Source organism: Eleutherodactylus coqui, chromosome 7, assembly GCF_035609145.1.
Source record: "Eleutherodactylus coqui strain aEleCoq1 chromosome 7, aEleCoq1.hap1, whole genome shotgun sequence".
Classification (NCBI taxonomy): domain Eukaryota; kingdom Metazoa; phylum Chordata; class Amphibia; order Anura; family Eleutherodactylidae; genus Eleutherodactylus; species Eleutherodactylus coqui.
The window spans coordinates 204,098,093-204,116,742 of record NC_089843.1 but is presented as its reverse complement, the minus strand read 5'-3'; the positions used below and the strand labels follow the sequence as shown (position 1 = coordinate 204,116,742).

Sequence of the window (18,650 nt, the reverse complement as noted above, 5' to 3'; positions counted from 1 at the left end):
TTACTGTACTTTGTAATGTACATTGTGCATTAATTATGAGCCATACAGAAGTTATCAAAAGTTATTCACTTACCTGTTCCGTTGCTGGCGTCCTCGTCTCCATGGTTGCCGTCTAATTTTCGCCGTCTAATGGCCAAATTAGACGCGCTTGCGCAGTCCGGGTCTTCTGCTTTTCTGAATGGGGCTCCGTGTAGCTCCGCCCCGTCACGTGCCGATTCCAGCCAATCAGGAGGCTGGAGTCGGCAATGGACCGCACAGAAGCCCTGCGGTCCACCGAGGGAGAAGATGCCGGCGGCCATTTTCACCGGGTAAGTAAGAAGTCACCGGAGCGCAGGGATTAAGGTAAGCGCTGTCCGGTGTTCTTTTTTAACCCCTGCATCGGGGTTGTCTCGCGCCGAACGGGGGGGAGGGGGGGGTGTTGAAAAAAAAAACCCCGTTTCGGCACGGGACAACCCCTTTAAACTTTCACTATAATATCAGTGTAAGCATGCATGCCACGCGTGTGGCTGCCACACGAATATAATGCTGTAGAAAGTATGATACAATTTGACCATGGCAGTTCGACATGGTAGGAGACAGGTAGGCCACAAACTCTGCCTAAATAGTTTACACTTCAAAGCTATCGCTGATGCTGTCACTTCTGTTCTCATTCTTGTTCTCAGTTTCAGAACTTCTTTCAAGTGCCAACCTCTGGGGCACTCTATTCACATTAGCCCCTCTCTCCTGCCCTCACCTATGCACAGCTCGCATGCACTCTTTACCTTCTTGCTTAGCCTCAAACCCCCTAATGTCACTAACAAAAATAACAGTCATCCTCATAAATCTCCTAGCCATCTGCTAACCCTCACTATCCTGCTGTTACTAGCTGCTGGTGATCTCTCTCCCAATCCTGGCCCACCCTCCACTGCTCCTAGCTATCACCCCCTACCGGGCTCACTATTAAAATCCCCAAGCCCAACAGCTAGCCCATGCTTAGCCTCCCCTGACTCCTTTAAATGTGCCCTCTGGAACTGCCAGTCAGCATGTAATAAACTCCCCACCATCCACAACTTTTTTACTGTTAAATCTTTAAGTCTGCTTGCTCTCACAGAAACGTGGATCCAGCAGTCTGACACGGCCTCCCCTGCTGCACTGTCTTACAATGGCCTGCTGTTCTCCCATACCCCAAGACCAGATGACAGGCGTGGCGGAGGAGTAAGTGCTCTTCTTTCCCCGAAATCCACCTACCAGGTCATCCCCCCTGTATCCTCACTCACTTTTCCATCATTTGAAGTACATATGCTACGGCTTTTCCGTCCGCTGTCCATGCGAGTAGCAGTTATCTACTGCCCCCCAGGTGCTCCTCGCCTGTTTTTGGACCACTTTCCTGCCTGGCTCCCCCACTTCCTATCCTGTGAAATTCCAACCCTCATCTTAGGTGATTTTAACATCCCCACTAATGACCCCAACTCCCCATCTGCCTCTAAGCTTCTCTCTCTCACCTCCTCCCTTGGTCTCTCTCAACTCACAGCCTCTCCCACTCACAGGGATGGCAACACTCTTGATCTGGTCTTCTTCCGTCTCTGCTCTGTTTCCAACTTCACTAACTGCCTTCTCCCGCTCTCAGATCATAACTTCCTCTCTTTCTCTGTCACGCTCCCTAACATCTCTCCAGACCCACCTACCTACCGTACCTACAGGAACCTTAAGGCCATTCACACCCAGGACTTTGCTGAATCCCTACAGTCCTCTCTGTCCCCTATCTCTCTCCTCGCCTGCCCCAACCTGGCTGCCGCTCACTACAACACCGCTCTGAAACATGCCCTGGATGAAGCGGCGCCCCCCAGAACCCGAGCCATTCGATGTAGAACGCGGCAACCCTGGCTCACACCTCAAACGCGCTTCATCCGGCGGTGCTCTAGAAGTGCTGAACGGCTGTGGAGGAAATCGCAAACGTCCGCAGACTTCCTCCACTACAAATTCATGCTCAGAACCTACAACTTTGCCCTCCACCATGCCAAACAAGTCTATTTCACCTCTCTACTCTCCTCACTATCACACAACCCTAAACGGCTCTTTGATACTTTTCACTCCCTTCTCAGCCCCAAACCGCAGCCCCCTGTGATGGATCTCAGTGCTGAAGAGCTGGCTGTTTACTTCAAAAAGAAAATAGACGACATCCGGCAGGAAATAACTTCCCAATCCCAGACTAGCCCTGACCCTAGTCTTGTCAGCAATGCATCTAGCTCCTGCTCACTGTACTCAGACCAGCGACAGAGGAAGAAGTCAACAAATTGCTCTTCTCTGATCGCCCCACCACCTGCGCTAGAGACCCTCTCCCCTCACACCTCCTCCGTTCCTTCTCCCCAGTGGTCATCTCCCATCTCACCACTATATTCAACCTCTCTCTGACCTCTGGCATCTTTCCCTCTTCTTTCAAACACGCCATCATATCCCCACTGCTAAAGAAGCTGACTCTGGACGCGACCGATGCTGCCAACTACCGACCCATCCGCCTGGTTTACTCCCGCCTTGTAAGCTATTTATCAGAGAACTCTCTCCTAGACCCCCTACAGTCTGGCTTCCGACCTCAACACTCGATAGAAACTGCCCTTACTAGGGTATCCAATGACCTACTGACAGCCAAATCAAGGGGCGAATACTCCCTACTGATCCTCCTCGACCTTTCTGCAGCGTTTGACACTGTTGACCACAAACTCCTCCTCAGCATGCTTTGCTCCATCGGCCTAAAGGACACTGCCCTCTCCTGGTTCTCCTCCTACCTATCTGACCGCTCTTTCAGTGTCTCCTTTGCTGGCTCTACCTCCCCTCCTCTTCCCCTTGCTGTTGGGGTCCCCCAGGGCTCAGTCCTCGGCCCCCTTCTCTTCTCTATCTACACAGCCCCTATTGGACAAACCATCAGGAGTTTTGGCCTCCAATACCACCTGTACGCTGACGACACCCAGCTATACACCTCTGCCCATGACATCTCTGCACCCTTCTTCCAAAACATCACCGACTGTCTGTCCGCTGTCTCTGACACTATGTCCTCTCTCTACCTAAAACTAAACCTCTCTAAAACTGACTTACTGGTATTTCCACCCTCCACTAACCGACCTCCTCCTGACATCTCCATCTCAGTGTGTGGCACCACCATAACTCCTAGACAACACGCCCGCTGCCTTGGGGTCATATTAGACTCTGATTCCTCTTTTACCCCCTACATCCAATCTCTGGCCCGAACATGTCAGCTGCACCTCAAGAACATTGCAAGAATCCGCTCTTTTCTCACTGTGGAGACGTTAAAAACGCTTACTGTCGCCTCGTTGCTGATCGGCCTCCCCTGCACCAGACTCTACCCTCTGCAATCCATCCTGAATGCGGCAGCCAGGCTCATCTTCCTGTCCAGCCGCTACTCGGACGCCTCTGCCCTGTGCCAGTCACTGCACTGGCTGCCCGTTAAATACAGAATTCAATTCAAACTTGCTACCTTCATCCACAAAGCCCTCCACAGCACAGCGCCACCCCCCCCCCTATATCGCCTCCCTCATCTCAATCCATCAACTAGCCCGGGCTCTCCGCTGTGCTAATGAAACCAGACTGAGCGCCCCTTTAATTCGAACTTCTCATTCCTGCCTCCAAGACTTCTCCAGAGCAGCACCTGTCCTCTGAAACGCACTACCAAAGGCTACCCGAGCAATCCAGGACTCGCAGAACTTCAGGCGTGCTCTAAAAACGCACCTCTTCAGGGAGGCATACCGCATTCCCTAAACAAACCCCTCTATACTCTGCATGATAACATGCTCCCTGACCTACTGACTGCAATCCCTGCTAGCCATCATAAACCGCTCCTGCAGTCACACCGTTTCTGCCGTCACACGGCTAAATGTCTGACCATTGTCTATGTGTATATCACCCCTCACTCTCCACCTTGCCATACCGTGCACATCTCCAGCCCCTTTACCTTCTGTATCACCCCACCATTCGTAGAATGTAAGCTCGTTGGAGCAGGACCCTCACTCCTATTGTTTCCATCAACTGATTACTATGTAACCGTGGTTCTGTAATGTTTGTACTTTTGTCTTTCTGTATCCCCCCCCTGTCTATGTAAGCGCTGCGGAATATGTTGGCGCTATACAAATAAAGATTATTATTATTATTATGTATCCTATCTATTTAAATAGGTTCCTCAGGAAATCTCCAACATTGATTGCACAGGTTCAATTTCCTCACTTAGGCCACGTATGACATCTAATTGGGTAAGAATGTCAGAAATCTGATGAGTATATGCTTGAAGCACCTTCTGGTGACCATCAAACTGATCAAACATCTGTTTCTGCACACTCTCAGCCTCTGCCAAAGGTGGCCCACATAATGTATTTCTTTTTACAAAGACGCCATGTCCCCATTATGGGCAGCCTCCAAATGGTTAAACAGGCTGCTCATTTCTAATTTGGTCGAGAGAGCTTTAAGATAGGCTCTCCAGTCCCAATCATCATCATCAACTGTGGTAGGGGAACAATAGTTTCCTTCTGCCTATGGATAGGCTGGCGTGCTCCTGCGGGTGGACGACTGCAGGACAGGAGTATGGCCATAAATACCGAGGGTATGGAGGATTTCGGGCCTCCTTTTACCTCATTTTCAGAAGAAGTGATGCCCACAGCAGCTGCTATTCAACGACTGGAACTGTATTGAGGGGCTGGTTCTGCCGGAGAGCAGATTGGAGATGCTGGTGTCATATCGTGAGGCAGCCCTGGATCTAGCTGTGGCATGTGAGGGCCAAAGTAGTGTGTGATGAAACCCAGATGTCCCTCTGTCACAACGGCGCCAGAAGCAGAAACCCTCCTTTTACTTCCCATTGCCATGTAAGAAAATATGTACCTTCTTAAGGTTTTATCGCTGGTGTGGTCAGAAGCTCAGTGGACCCATGTCTTGTCCCGCCATTGGCAAGCCACACTCCCTGTGTTTATATTTTTTTATGCTAGGAGGGCAAAGTGTGCAAAAAAGGTTTTTTTCTTGTAAACTGTATAGTGTTGAGTTCCTTTTCCCCAGCATGTGCTAACTAGTGGGGGGTTTTTCAAACTCTATTTTTATTGCCATTTAAACTAACTCGCAGTGAACGATATTTTGTTTTTCGTTGAGCCCTGCCTGCTTAATAATACATTTTCCTTAACTTATTAAAGTCAAATGTGTTTTTCTAGAGTGTTTTTTGTAGAGCGGCCAGTTGTAAAAAAAAAAAGACAAACATGTCCAATTTTGTATTCAGATCTTTATTGAAAAGACACAAAATGCAAGTAAATATTTGGATTTTGGACAAAACAAATCACAACTTAGTAAATTTCTTCCATTAAATTCTACACAAGTACTGCAGTTATTGGGAGGGACAGGCCGGACGCTCTGATAGCACTTGTTCAATATTTGGCTTCACATTAGTGAGGTGTATTCTCCAACCTCCACATCCAGTGATTTGCAATTGATTTGGTTTTTTTTTGTAAGATTAACAACCGCGCAAAACCCCCTTTTCACGATGTACGAAGATGGAAAAGCTATCGAAAACCTGCTTGTGATAGTCCAGAATGCAGGATAAGCGTCAGATACGTACGCGATGCGTTGCTGCCGGTATGACAACTTGTATACACCTGCCCATGAGCATAGCACACCACAAAGCAGATAAGGATAGTTCACACAAAGCTTCTTGGACTCTGGCGGATCACGTGAAAACGATGCGCAGTAGAAACTTTATAGGTAAATTAGCTGCTGTGCAGCTCTGTCTTGTCTATCGCCGGAGCCCAAGATATCAAAAAGGTAAGTAATTTCTATGTCTATAATATGTATTATGCACACAATCTGTGGAGGGTGTATTATGTCCTTTACAGGAAACTTAAATGTTGATGATGACCTGCCTAAATGGATTTTGCTTACATGGACCCCCATGTAAATCTCATGCAAGCCAAAATCGACCACTGGGGGTCCATGTAGACCACTTTGGAAACCTCTGCTGTATGTTCAAGGAGTTATAGAGCTGCTCTGATTGACAGCTGCATTGTCTAATCAGGATACAGCTACAGTTGTCAACCAGAACTGCTCCACAGGTCATTGTACATAGAGGGAGAGCATTGGATGAAGAAGTGTTAGCCCAAAACACTTGTAGCAGCAAAAAGATGGGAATAAAAGTTCATGTTATAGCCTCTGCACATAATGACACAAGCCACACAGGTATGTCCGCATTCTGATCTCCGGCCCCTATATGGAGCCATCTGACCTCTTTTTCCTCAGATAGTCATGTGATCTAAATTCTGGCCGTCTGAGATCCACTTGGGTTTATATATTGATTTTCTAGTCAATTTCTTAGTTTGTGTGATGCTGTTACATGGATCTACCACAGCAACCAAGGGGACATGCACTCCTGTCACATTACTGATGATGATCACACAGTTATAATAGAGGAGATCACAGCTCATCCTGTTGACTGTATACTTATGGTCTGCAACTTATTTAGGTGAATATAGATACTAATGAGAATTAAATTGCCCTTCCCTGCAAGTAGAATGGTATATCCTTATCTAATGCTGTGCTGATTGCATTATGGAATAGATGTGAAACGAAAAGCGAAAAGAACTAACTCTCCAGATAGTGGCTGTCAGGGGGCTGCACTGCATGAAAGTAGCTGAAATATACAAAGGAGACCCCCAAAGTGTGACAGGCCATCAGGTTTGGTGCCCAGGTATGGAAAATGTGTTATCGCCGAAGTAGCGCTTTAAGTATGAGTAGAGTTTCTAAATCTATGAATAAAGCAAAATCGATTGCAAGCTCTTAGTTATAAGGGCAGTACATTTTGAAGAGTCCTGATTAGCGGGATTACTAAGAGCGGCTATGATGAACCAGGCAGAAGGCCAATGATGGACAGCTTTTACTACAGTGATTGCACATTAATTTCAAGGGCAGAGTGTAGGTGGCAGATTTATTGAAGGAGAATTCTCTTTTTTTATTTCACAAATGATCATTTGATGAACAATCATTAAACATACATCCACATTATGATATGCCATTAACTTTTTACAAGTCTGCGGCTGTGAAAGAAGAAAAGGTGGAAGTATCCGGTGAAAGTGACAATATCAAAAAAGCACTCAGAGGTCGAAATATAACAGTATGAGACAACTGGGAACCGCGCAATAAATTCTGTTTCACATGCAAGACAATTCGGCTTTTAATTTACTGACACACCGAGATCTTCGTGATATAAAAAATATTTTAAAATGAAAACGGGAAAACTGATGAACGCTGAAATGTAACTTGGAGGAACGCGGTCAATGGGCTATAAAAAGATATAAAACAATCTGTAGAGTTGAACACCTTGTACAACCCCCTTTGTCAGGTCAGATCCACCCACACAGTAAGCGGATGTCTTAAAGTCTAGCTGCCAAGTTGCAGAAGGCGCTCTCCATGACATGGGTGAAACTAATGGTCCTTTTACATAGCCCAGGGTCTGGGGCAGTCGTGGCTGGTATTGCCAGTAATTAGAGATGAGCGAGCATACTCGATAAGGCAAACTACTTGAGCGAGTAGTGCCTTTTTCGAGTACCTGCCTGCTCGTCTCTAAAGATTCGGGTGCCGGCAGGGGGCGGAGAGCGGCGGGGGAGAGCGGGGAGGAACGGAGGGGAGATTTCTCTCTCCCCCCTGCTCACCGCCGCAACTCACCTGTCACCCGCGCAGGCAGCCAAATCTTTAGAGACGAGCGGGCAGGTAATCGAATAAGGCACTACTCGCTCGAGTAGTTTGCCTTAGTGAGTACGCTCGCTCATGCAAGAGTGCGCCCGAAAGCATCTGCCCAGTCATCTGTCTGTCTTAGCTCTAAAAGAGTGCGTCCGAACTCCAGTCCTCATGGACCCTAACAGGGCATATTTTCAGGATCTCCTATAGTAAGAACAGCTGTGGCAATGTCTGAGGGACTGACAATAATTACATCACCTGTGCAATACTGAGAAGACTTAGAAAACATGACCTGTGGGAGTCTCAAGGACTAAAGTTTAGGAAACACTGCTCTAAAACTTCCAGCAACTGTCTCTGCAAAAGTTTTGATTTGCAGCCGATATTTGAGCAGGTACTGCTCTGCCTCTGTTTTGGGGTTGTGGGTGTGCAGGGTCCATGTGCCGAGACCGTTGTGCAGTGGCCTGACTACTAGAGCTTGAGCTTTCATCCATCAGCTCTGAATCTATGGCAGCAGGAGTTGGCGGAAAGCTCAGCCCATTTCTCACTGATACGTCACCTTCCTCCTCCCGCGATAAACTGTCAAATGTTGTCCTGTTTGACAGTTGAGAAAAAAGCCTTGTTTAATTTTGCACATTCAACACTCCCTGTACTTTGGACTGTTTGCATGCCATACAGACCTGACAAAAGTTTTAAACGGTGGTAGTGCCGCTGTTGAGAAACACGCTGTTCACTACAAGACGTAGGCAGCAGCGTGGAGCCAAGCAATGTTCCCCCCACAATCATCTTCTAGTTAGTTATTGACTTCTTTTTTTCTACTGGTCCAACACTGTGAACTGCTGTTAGAAGCATCGTAAAAACCAAAAATATGTCCGGGAAGGGGAACATCACTGCAGCCCTGTTACTGCATTGAGCTGCGTGTGTCTGAGCAGCGGGAGCCCCACTGCTTCTGACATGTCTCCAGCACAGAACTAAATGGCTATGAAACTGCAGGTACTTATATTTCCTAGTACGTTTGTTATATAAAATCATACTTATGGATGCAGTCAATGTTTGGCGCATGGTATATCAGCTGTTGGAATTATACGTAAGGTCTCTTTCTTTTTCCTCCGGCTCCACGCTTCCCCTTAGCTGTGTATTCTCTCTGACGCTGCACAATTTTAACTACATCCACTGCAACATAACGAACTAAATCAGACAGATTATTTATGTTGCTTCTTAATTTTGTGCATGAAATATCACATGTAGGTTCTGTTCACAGTTGTGTTACGACGTACAATCTGCCTGTTTTGCTTGCAGAAAATAAAGTTTGTGGAAAAATTTTGTTTTTCCCCCCCATTTCCCTAACTCCAACTTGTGCAATATTTGTTCTGGTGAAGATAAAAGAACAGAATGAAAGTACATGGAAACCTTTCCGTTATTTACAAAGCTATTAAAATGTAAATATTATAAAGATAGAAATTATTTCGGATCCATCAGGGCAGCTGAGAGTATTCACCTACGTCCTCCGTGATGTCCCGCAGTGATCTGGTCCTCCAGGACCTGACGCCACTATTCTGCACATGTGCGCCAGACATATGACGTCACACGCACGCACAGAAGGCTGGGAGCCCTGGCAAATTTGAAATCTCCTGGCACCCGGCTGCTGAATGTAGTCGGGAGGCAGATGTTACCAGGGACCGTGGTGACCGGTCCCTAGGCCTGTGATCGCCAGCCCATAGTCTTTTTACATCCTGAGGAAGTAAAAACATACGTCCTACAGAGAATAAAGCCCTGTGGGCTATGGACGTGACAGCTCCATGCTGTCGGTGCCAGCAGGTAGCCGACAGCATGGAGCTGTCATCCCGGGCTGTGGGCAGTCTCCCCCGGCATTGCAATCGGTGCTATCCAATCGATAGCGATGATCGCAATAAAGTAAAAAAAAAGTTTAAAAAGTTAAAGATTCAGCTGCCCTGATGAATCGGATCCATTAGGGCAGCTGAAAGTACTCACCCGGCTTCCCCGATGTCTGCCGCGCTGAAAGGGTCCTCCAGGACCCGGCATGGCTCTTCTGCATATGCGTGCCAGACGAATGACGTCACGCGCATGCGCAGAAGACTGGGAACCCCGGGGAGTTTAAAATCTCCTGGTTCCTGAAGGTAGCCGGGAACCAGGAGATGTCCCTGGGGACCGTGGCGAGCGGTCCCCAGGCCCGTGATCGCCGCTATCCAGTGGATAGCGGCAATCGCGAAAAAGTTTTTTAAAAAAGTTAAAATAAAGTTAATTGCACCTCCCCTCATGGTTCGGATCCATGAGGGGAGGTGAAAATACTCACCCCCGGTCCTCAGCGGTGTCCCGGTCTTCCGGGACCTGAGTCCCCTTCTGCGCGTGCGTGCCCGATGATTGACATCGGGCACATGCACAGAGGGGCTCAGGACCCGGGAAATTTACAATCCCTCTGCTCCTGGCTGCCATGTGTAGCCAGGAGCAGAGGAATGTCACTGCAGAGATGATCACTGTTATCCAATGGATAGCAGTGATCATTTAAAGTAAAAAAAATCATTTAAAGTGTAAAAAAGTAATTTAAAAAAAAGTGTAAAAAAGTTAAAAAAAAAGTTTAAAACGCTTACATTTCATCTCCCCTCACGGATCATATCCGTGAGGGAGGATGAAATTACATACCTAAGGCCCCCGGATTTATCCGCGGACCTTACCACAGTTTCTGCGCATGCGGCCGTCGCCAAAGCGGCAGACGCATGCGCAAAAGCCGTGGATTGCCAGGATAACTTAAAATCTCCCTGCTCTCGGCTATAAAACTTAGCCAAGAGCCTGGAAATTTCACGTGGGGCCGCGGTGAACGGTTCCAGGTCCCGTGTTCCCCGTTATCCAATAGATAATGGCGATCACGTAAAAGTTAAAAAAAAAAGTTAGTTTCATCTCCTCTCACTGATGCCATCGGTGAGAGGAGATGAAACTTTTTACCGGAGGCCTCCGTATTTGCACCCCGACGCGATCCTCATCTGTGAACTTACCCGGATTCTGCACATGCAGATGGGGTCATTTGTGGGGGTTCCTTATCATTTTGGCCGCCCAATGGCTCTATAAGTGGGCGATGGGGCCTGGAATTTATTCAGTTGTACCCCGCAATCCAACGGGTGCTCCTTCCATTATAGGCCTAGCCATGGGTCCTGTAAGTAGATTAGGGCTACAATGGGTATGTTTCTGAACTCGGGACAAACAGGGTATCTATTTTGGGGTAAATGTCTTCATTCCCATGTATGCTGTACAAAAAACTGTTTTTAAATTGAAAAAATTCTCAAAAAAATTGAAAATCGTAATTTTTTCCTTCCGCTTTGATAAGATTCAGTCAAATACTGTGGGATCAAAATACGCAGTATAACCCTAGATGAATTTGTTAATGGGTCTAGTTTTCAAAATGGGGTCATTTGAGGGGGTTCCTTATCGTTTTAGCTGCTCAAGGGCTCTATAAGTGGGCGATGGGACCTGGAATTTATTCAGTTGTACCCTGAAATCCAACGGGTGTTCCTTTCATTATAGGCCTAGCCATGTGTCCTGTAAGTAGATTAGGGCCACAATGGGTATGTTTCTGAAGACGGGACAAACAGGGGTATCCATTTTGGGGTGAAAGTTTTCATTTATATGTGTGCTGTACAAAAAAAACCTGTTTTTAAATTGACGCAATTGCCCAAAAAATGAAAATCGTAATTTTTTCTTACTGCTTTGCTTAGATCTATTCAAAAATTGTATGGTTAGAATACACAGTACACCCCTAGATAAATTCGTTAAGGGGTCTAGTTTTCGAAATGAGGTCATTTGTGGGGGTTCTCTATTGATTTGGGTGCTCAAGAACTCTACAAGTGTGCTATGGGGCATAAAAGGCCTTCAACCAAAATTTATGTTCTAAAAGCCATGGCTGCCCTTTCATTTTGGGCCCTGTTGTGCATCCAGACATAGAATTAGGACCACAATAGGTATATTTCTGAAAACAGCACAAACAGGGGTATCCATTTTGGGGTGCAAGTCTTCATTCATGTGTGTGCTGTACAAAAAAGCGGTTTTTAAAATGACAGAATTGCCAAAAAGACGAAAATCACAATTTTTTTCTTTTGCTTTGCTTGAATTCATTCAAAAACCGTGGGGTCAAAATGGGCAGTACACCCCTAGATATATTTGTTAAGGGGTCTAGTTTTCAAAATGGGGTCATTTGTGGGGGTTTTCTATGGTTTTGGGCGCTCAAGAACTCTACATGTGTGCTATGGGGCATAAAAGGACTTCAAGCAAAATCTATGTTCTGAAAGCCACCGATTACTCCTTTCATTTTGGGCCCCGTTGTGCAACCAGACCGAAGATTAGGGCTACAATGGGTATGTCTCTGAGCATAGGACAAACAGGGGTATCCATTTTGGGGTGCAAGTCTTCATTATATGTGTGCTGCACAAAAAAGCTGTTTTTAAATGACAGAATTGCCAAAAAAATGAAAATCACAATTTTTTCCTTTTGCTTTACTTGAATTAATTCAAAAACCGTGGGGTCAAAATGGGCAGTACACCCCTAAAGCCACCGATCACTCCTTTCATTTTGGGCCCCGTTGTGGACTCAGATATAAGATTAGGGCCACATTGGGTATATTTTTGAACACAGGACAAACAGGGGGATCCATTTTGGGGTGTAAATCCTCATTTTCATGTAAACTATAGAAAAAAAATATGTCTTTAAAATGACATATTTGCAAAAATATGAAATTTTAATTTTTCTCCTCTAAATTGAATTAATTTCTGAAAAAAAAACGGTGGGGTCAAATTACTCATGACACCCGTCAGTCAATACATTAAGGGGTGTAGTTTTTAAAATAGGGACATTTGTGGGGGTATCTATTATTCTGACACCTATGAGCCTTTGCTATCTTGGCTTGGTGCAGGAAAACAAAGTGTTCCTCAAAATGCTGAAAAGTAATGTTAAATTTGTACGTCTCCTAAATGGCTAAAAAAACATAAAAGTTTTTCAAATGTGCATTCAGAATAAAGTAAATGGATGGAAATATATATATCTTAGCAGAAGTTTGTACAGTATGTTTGCACATATTTGATATATTACAATTGAAAATGTGAAAAAGCGATATTTTTTCAAAAATTTCCCAATATTGGCACTTTTAATAAATATACACAAATTATATTGGACTATTTTCACCACCTAAATGAAGTACAACATGTGGTGAAAAAACAATGTCAGAATCACTTGGATATGCAAAACCTTTACGGAGTTATGCTATGTTAAAGTACACATGTCAGATTTCCAAAATTTGGCCTGGTCATTAAGGCGCAAACAGGCTTGGTCACTAAGGGGTTAAAGTTTCATCTCCCCTTACAGATACGATCTATAAGGGGAGATGAAATCACATACCTAAGGTTCCCGATTTGTCCCCCGATGGGATCTTTATCCACGGGCCTTAACCTGTTTCTGCTCCTGTCATCAAAATGGTGGACGCATCCGCAAAAGTCGAGGATTGCCCAGGGGAATTTAAAATCTTCCTGCTCTTGACTACCAAAGGTAACCGAGAGCCTGGAGATGTCACGGAGGAATGTGGTGAGCGGTTCCTGGATAATGGTGATCACGTAAAAGTAAAAAAAAAAGTTGAAGTTTCATCTCCCCTCACAGTTGCAATCGGTGAGAGATGAAACTTTTTACCAGAGGGCTCCATATTTGAACCCCGACATGATCCTCCACCATGGACCTTCCCCGACTTCTGTGCATGCGCCCATCTGCAAAATGCCAGACACATTCGCAGGAGCTGGGGAAATTTAAAATTTCCTTGCTCCCGGCAACCAAAGATTGCCGAGAGCCTGGAGCAGTAACTGGTGGGCTCGTTGAGTGGTCCCTGGTCATGTGATAAAAAAGTAGCGATCTACCTTAGGCTGGTCTCATATGACTGCATAGGAATTACGGATTCTGCATGTGTCTGATCCGCGGTAATATGCAGTTTAATCAAATGCACTAGATTACACAATTCCGCTCACATTAGCGGGTCGGTATTACATAATCCACTCGCACAAAAGAGAACGCAGCAGTTTCTTTTTCACCGCAAATATCCGCAGCATAGAGCCCATTGTCGGGCTGCGGATACCCACATCATCGCTAAGCGACGGTGCGGGAAATACAAACAAAAACCGGTGTACTGCGCATGACCGCATATGCGAATACACAGTTATGCGCAGTACATTACGCGGCCGTACGCAGGGCCGCGGACAGGCTCACAGCTAGGGTCCCCTGCGGGCGTCCGCAAGTGGATTCCACATCTGGTCGTGTGAGCCAGATGTTATTCAGACCGCTACCTGTAATACATAATTTACAAGAAGCCCCCCGGAACGCTCGCCTTCCTGCAGTTCCAAGAGCAGCTTCTGTGTGAGACCGCCGCAGCTCAGCAAGATTACGAAGCCTCACAGAGCGCCACTTTACACCCCATCCCGCCCACTGAGGTCAAGAAATATCCCCCAAAAAAGCATGGGAGGAGGAAGGATACCCGGTTTTATTGCCCCATGTGCGCATCCCAACCAGCCCGGTAATCGGTCGTAGGAAATATCACACAGTTCACATCATTACTTTTATCTAAGATTTAGGCAAGGCCAAAAAGGGGAATTTATTTTTAGGGAGTCAAGAGCGCCACTTTTTACACCCCATTCCTGCCACTGAGGTCAAGAAATATCCCCCAAAAAAGCATGAGAGGAGGAAGAATGTGCCCTTCCCAACCAGCCCCCATAATTACCCCTGTCTTCGGACATACCACACAGTTTACATTATTACTTTTATCTAAGATTTAGGGAACGCCAAAAAGGGCGCGAAGTGTGTGTGTGGGGGGGGGGGGGGGAGAGGGGGATTATTTTTAGTTATTTTTATTTGAGTCACTTTTTTCCGCACAAGTGAGCAATGGGGCCTGGAATGTATTCAGTTGTGGCCTAAAATCCAACAGGTGTTCCCTCCATTATAGGTCTAGCCATGTATGCAGTAAGTAGATTGGGTCACAATGGGTATGTTTCTGAACACGGGACAAACAGGGGGATCCACTTTGGGGGAAACGTCTTCATTCCTATTTATGATGTATAAAAAAATTGTTTTTAAAATGACACAATGGCCAAAAAATGAAAATTGTAAGTTACTCTTACTGCTTTGCTTAGATTCATTCAAAACCGTGGGGTCAAAATACGCAGTATACCCCTAGATAAATTCGTTAAGGGGTCTAGTTTTCAAAATGGGGTCATTTGTGGGGGTTCTCCATCGTTTTGGCCGCTCAAGGGCTCCACAAGTGGGCAATGGGGCCTAAATCACCTTCAAGCAAAATGTCTGTTCTGAAACCACCGGCTGCTCCTTTCGGTTTGGGCCCCGTTGTGCATCCAGACAGAAGATTAGGGCCACAGTGGGTATATTTCTAAACACGGGAAAAACGGGGGTATCCATTTAGTGGTGTAAATCTTCATTTTCATGAGCAGTATAGGAAAAAACTGCCTTTAAAATGATGTATTTGCATAAATATGAAATTTTTTTTTCTCCTCTAAGAAAAACTGTGGGGTCAAAATCCTCCTGACCCCCTCAGTGAATACATTAACATGTGTATTTTTTAAAATGGGGTCATTTGTAGGGGTATCCATCATTCTGGCACCTCTGAGCCTTTCCAATCTTGGCTTGGTGTGGGACAACAAAGTGTTCCTTAAAGTGTTGATCATCAATGTTAAATTTGTAAGTCTCCTAAATGGTTCAAAAAAAAAAAAAGTTTTTCAAATGTGCTTCCAGAATAAAGAAAACAAATGGAAATATATATATTAGCAAAACTTTGTACAGTATGTTTGCACATGTTTAAGATATTGCAATTGAAAATGTGAAAAAATGATAATTTTTTCAAAATTTTCCCAATTTTGGCGCTTTTAATAAATATGCATAAATTCTATCAGTCCATTTTTACCACCTAAATGAAGTACAACAGTGAAAAACTGTCAGAATCGCTGGGATCTGCAAAACCTTTACAGAGTTATTGTATTTCAAAGTGACGCATGTCAAGATTTCCAAAATTTGGTTCCATTACCGAGGCGCAAACAGGCTTGGACGCTAAGGGGTTAATATTCCAAAAAGGTGGCCCATCTGGCACGTGATCAAATATAAACCCAGAGCATAATGGTCCTGGGCTGGGGTCCGAGGATGCAAACACCATCCGCACGGTTTTTCACGCGATGACGCTCGTTTTGTTGACGCGATCGTCAATGGGACGCTCTAATGTTAACGACGCGTCGCAGGTCGGTGCTGTGCGCTTCTGCGTCATGCATTTTTAACATTAGAACATCCCGCCAACATTCGCGTTAACGCAACAGCAAGAGCCGCGACTGTGCAATGGGCGATGCGTTCCAACTGGACACGTCGCCATGTTTCAAGCCCTCATGTGGATAAACACGGAAAGCAATGCGTTATTAACACGCCCGAGTCAGAGGAGGGCGGAGCTGGCGTGTGTAAAGCTCGCCCGTGTGGCCGCCGCCGCCGCCGCCGCCGCGTCACGTCACGTCACGCCTGGCCTCGCGCTCTATACTTCCGCTTCGCCGGCACGGCGCGGCGTGATGACGTCACCGACGTCGCTGGCCGTACACGTCGGCTGCCGGAGCTGGAGGCGCAGTGCTGCATGAGGGAGAGCCGAGAGGTGAGTGCGGAGGGGCTGCACGTCCTTCTAGCCAGTGATGTCCGCAGTGCTGGGACCTGTAGTGCTCCTGGTGGGGAGGGGAGGGACGTTCAGCTTAACCCCTTCACTCCCAGGCACTTCTTGGGTTTTTTACATATTTTTTTTTCTGCCCACCTGCAAAAAAAAAAAAAAAATGAGATACTAATAATGAATGCGGCGCTTCAGTCCTGCGGCCGCCTGTGTATGGGGGACGTGGCGCCGTTTAAAGGGTGCCCTACTATTATATGTATTTTATCTAACCATGGCCAGCAGGAGCCTGCAGCTCTGATCCTCGCCGATCAGCCGATTCCCAGAGCGCGCCAGCAGCAGCGCTGCCCCCTGCTGGTGAATGCAGTGTGAGCTGCGCCTGCACTACCAGCCCGAGCTGCTGCTGCGCTACCGGCAGCGTATTCCGCTTCCTGCTCCAACCTCGGCCCCGGGAATCGGCTGATCTGGTCCCCAACGATCATTTATGGACGACCGGCCAGTTAGCAGCGGTGTTGTTGTTGTTGTTGTGGTTGTTTTTCTTAAAAATGGAGAAAAAAAAACACTTGTGTGTTTTTTGTTTTGTTTTTTTCTGACATGGCGCGGTAACCTTATTGCTGACGGGTTCCCTTTAACCTCTTAGTGCTATATGATGTTAGTTTACGTCCTGGGCAGCTGGTACTTGCTGTAACAGGACATAAACTTCCATCATGTGCATGGCGTGGGCTCAGACGCTGAACCTGAGATCTGTGACTGACAGCTGGCCTCCCGCTGCACCAGTGAGAACACCGATCCCTGCTTTTGATCACAGCTTGTAAAGGGTTTATGTAGGGAGTGCGCGCCCTCATTGCCGTACTACAATGTCATTGCAGTGGGCCAATGGCTGCCATTGCAACCAGATGCCATTACCTGGGGTCCGAGTCTTCCATGGCATATGATTAGAGATGAGCGAACGTACTCGTTTCGAGTACTTACGCACCCGAGTACCGCCATTTTCGAGTACTTCAGTACTCGGGTGAAAAGATTCGGGGGGCGGGGAGAGGCGTGGCGGTGCGGGGGGTAGCAGCGAGGAACAGGGGGGAGCCCTCTCTCTCTCCCTCTCCCTCCCACTCCCCACTGCTACCCCCGTGCCGCCACGGCGCCCCCCGAATTTTTTCGCCCCAGTACGGAAGTACTCGGAAATCGCGGTATTCGGGCGAAAAAGGGGCGTGGCCGAGCACGTTCGCTCATCTCTACATATGATTGTTAGCAATAACAGTAGTGCATTGCAATGGCATTAAAAGTCTGTTTTTAAAAACAAAGAAACCAAAAAAGCAACTTTTTTGCCTACTTTCCCTCTTTTCTTAAAGGGGAAAACCGTGCATACGTTTGGCATCATTGTATCCATAGCGACCTGTACAATAAATGTAACTCACTATTTGCCCCGCATAGCCACAGCTGTAACAGAGGGAAAAAAACTAAACAAAAAATGCTTATTTTGCTCATTTTTGCATCCCAAAAAAACAAACGATCAAAAAACAACGTTTGTGCCTCAAAATGGTACCAATAAAAACTACACCTTGTTACGCAAAAAACGAGCCTTCATGGAGCTCCGGCCGGGGAAATTAAAGTGATGGTACTTTGAATGCAGCGTGGTAGAGAAAAGGGATTTCCAAAGCAAAGTGTTTGTATTGTGCAAAAGTTGAAAAACATAAAAAACATATATATATATAATTTTGGTATTTGCTAAAATCCTAGTGATTCATGCTGTAAAAAAAAAAAAAAAAATCGATGGCGAAATTGCTGAAAAGTGGATATGAAAATCCCACAAAAAATCATCACATCGTTAAAGGGGTTTATCATTAAAACAAAACCTCACCCCCAGTCAGGTGCTTCTACCTTGAAGTCAGCACTAATGTCGGCGCCGACTGTGCGCTGCCTCCCCAGAGAGGTGGCTATACCCTTGTTTGTTTTAGGCAAGGGCCCAGCTGGGGGACGGGGATTTGCTTAATGACAAAACCCCTTTAAGCCCAAAATATTCCATGTCCTTAAGGCCTCATGTCCACGGGGAAAATCAGGCCCGCCGCAGATTCTTCATGCAGAATCCCGCAGCGGGTCCCTCCTTTCCCGCGGGCATGAGGCCTAAAAAGAAGATTTACTTACCTGTCCAGACGCTGCGGATCTTCCCTCCGTTGTGGCTGAATCTTCTTTCTTTGGCCTGGCGGATGCGCCGTGCACTCTTCCTCTTTTTTTTTTTTAAACTCCTGCGCGGGAGAGCAGGAATTCAGCTGCGGGTGTGCCGCGGATC

General features: G+C 46.3%; 1 protein-coding gene across 1 annotated transcript in view; it reads left to right on the top strand.

Moving 5' to 3' along the window:
• Positions 1–16,310: 16,310 nt before the first annotated feature.
• Positions 16,311–18,650, top strand: part of PAQR3 (progestin and adipoQ receptor family member 3) — a 28,007-nt gene continuing 25,667 nt past the window's right edge. The window contains exon 1 of the mRNA XM_066574246.1: positions 16,311–16,360. The gene's annotated coding sequence lies outside the window, so the exon portion shown is untranslated. The remainder of the gene's footprint in view (positions 16,361–18,650) is intronic.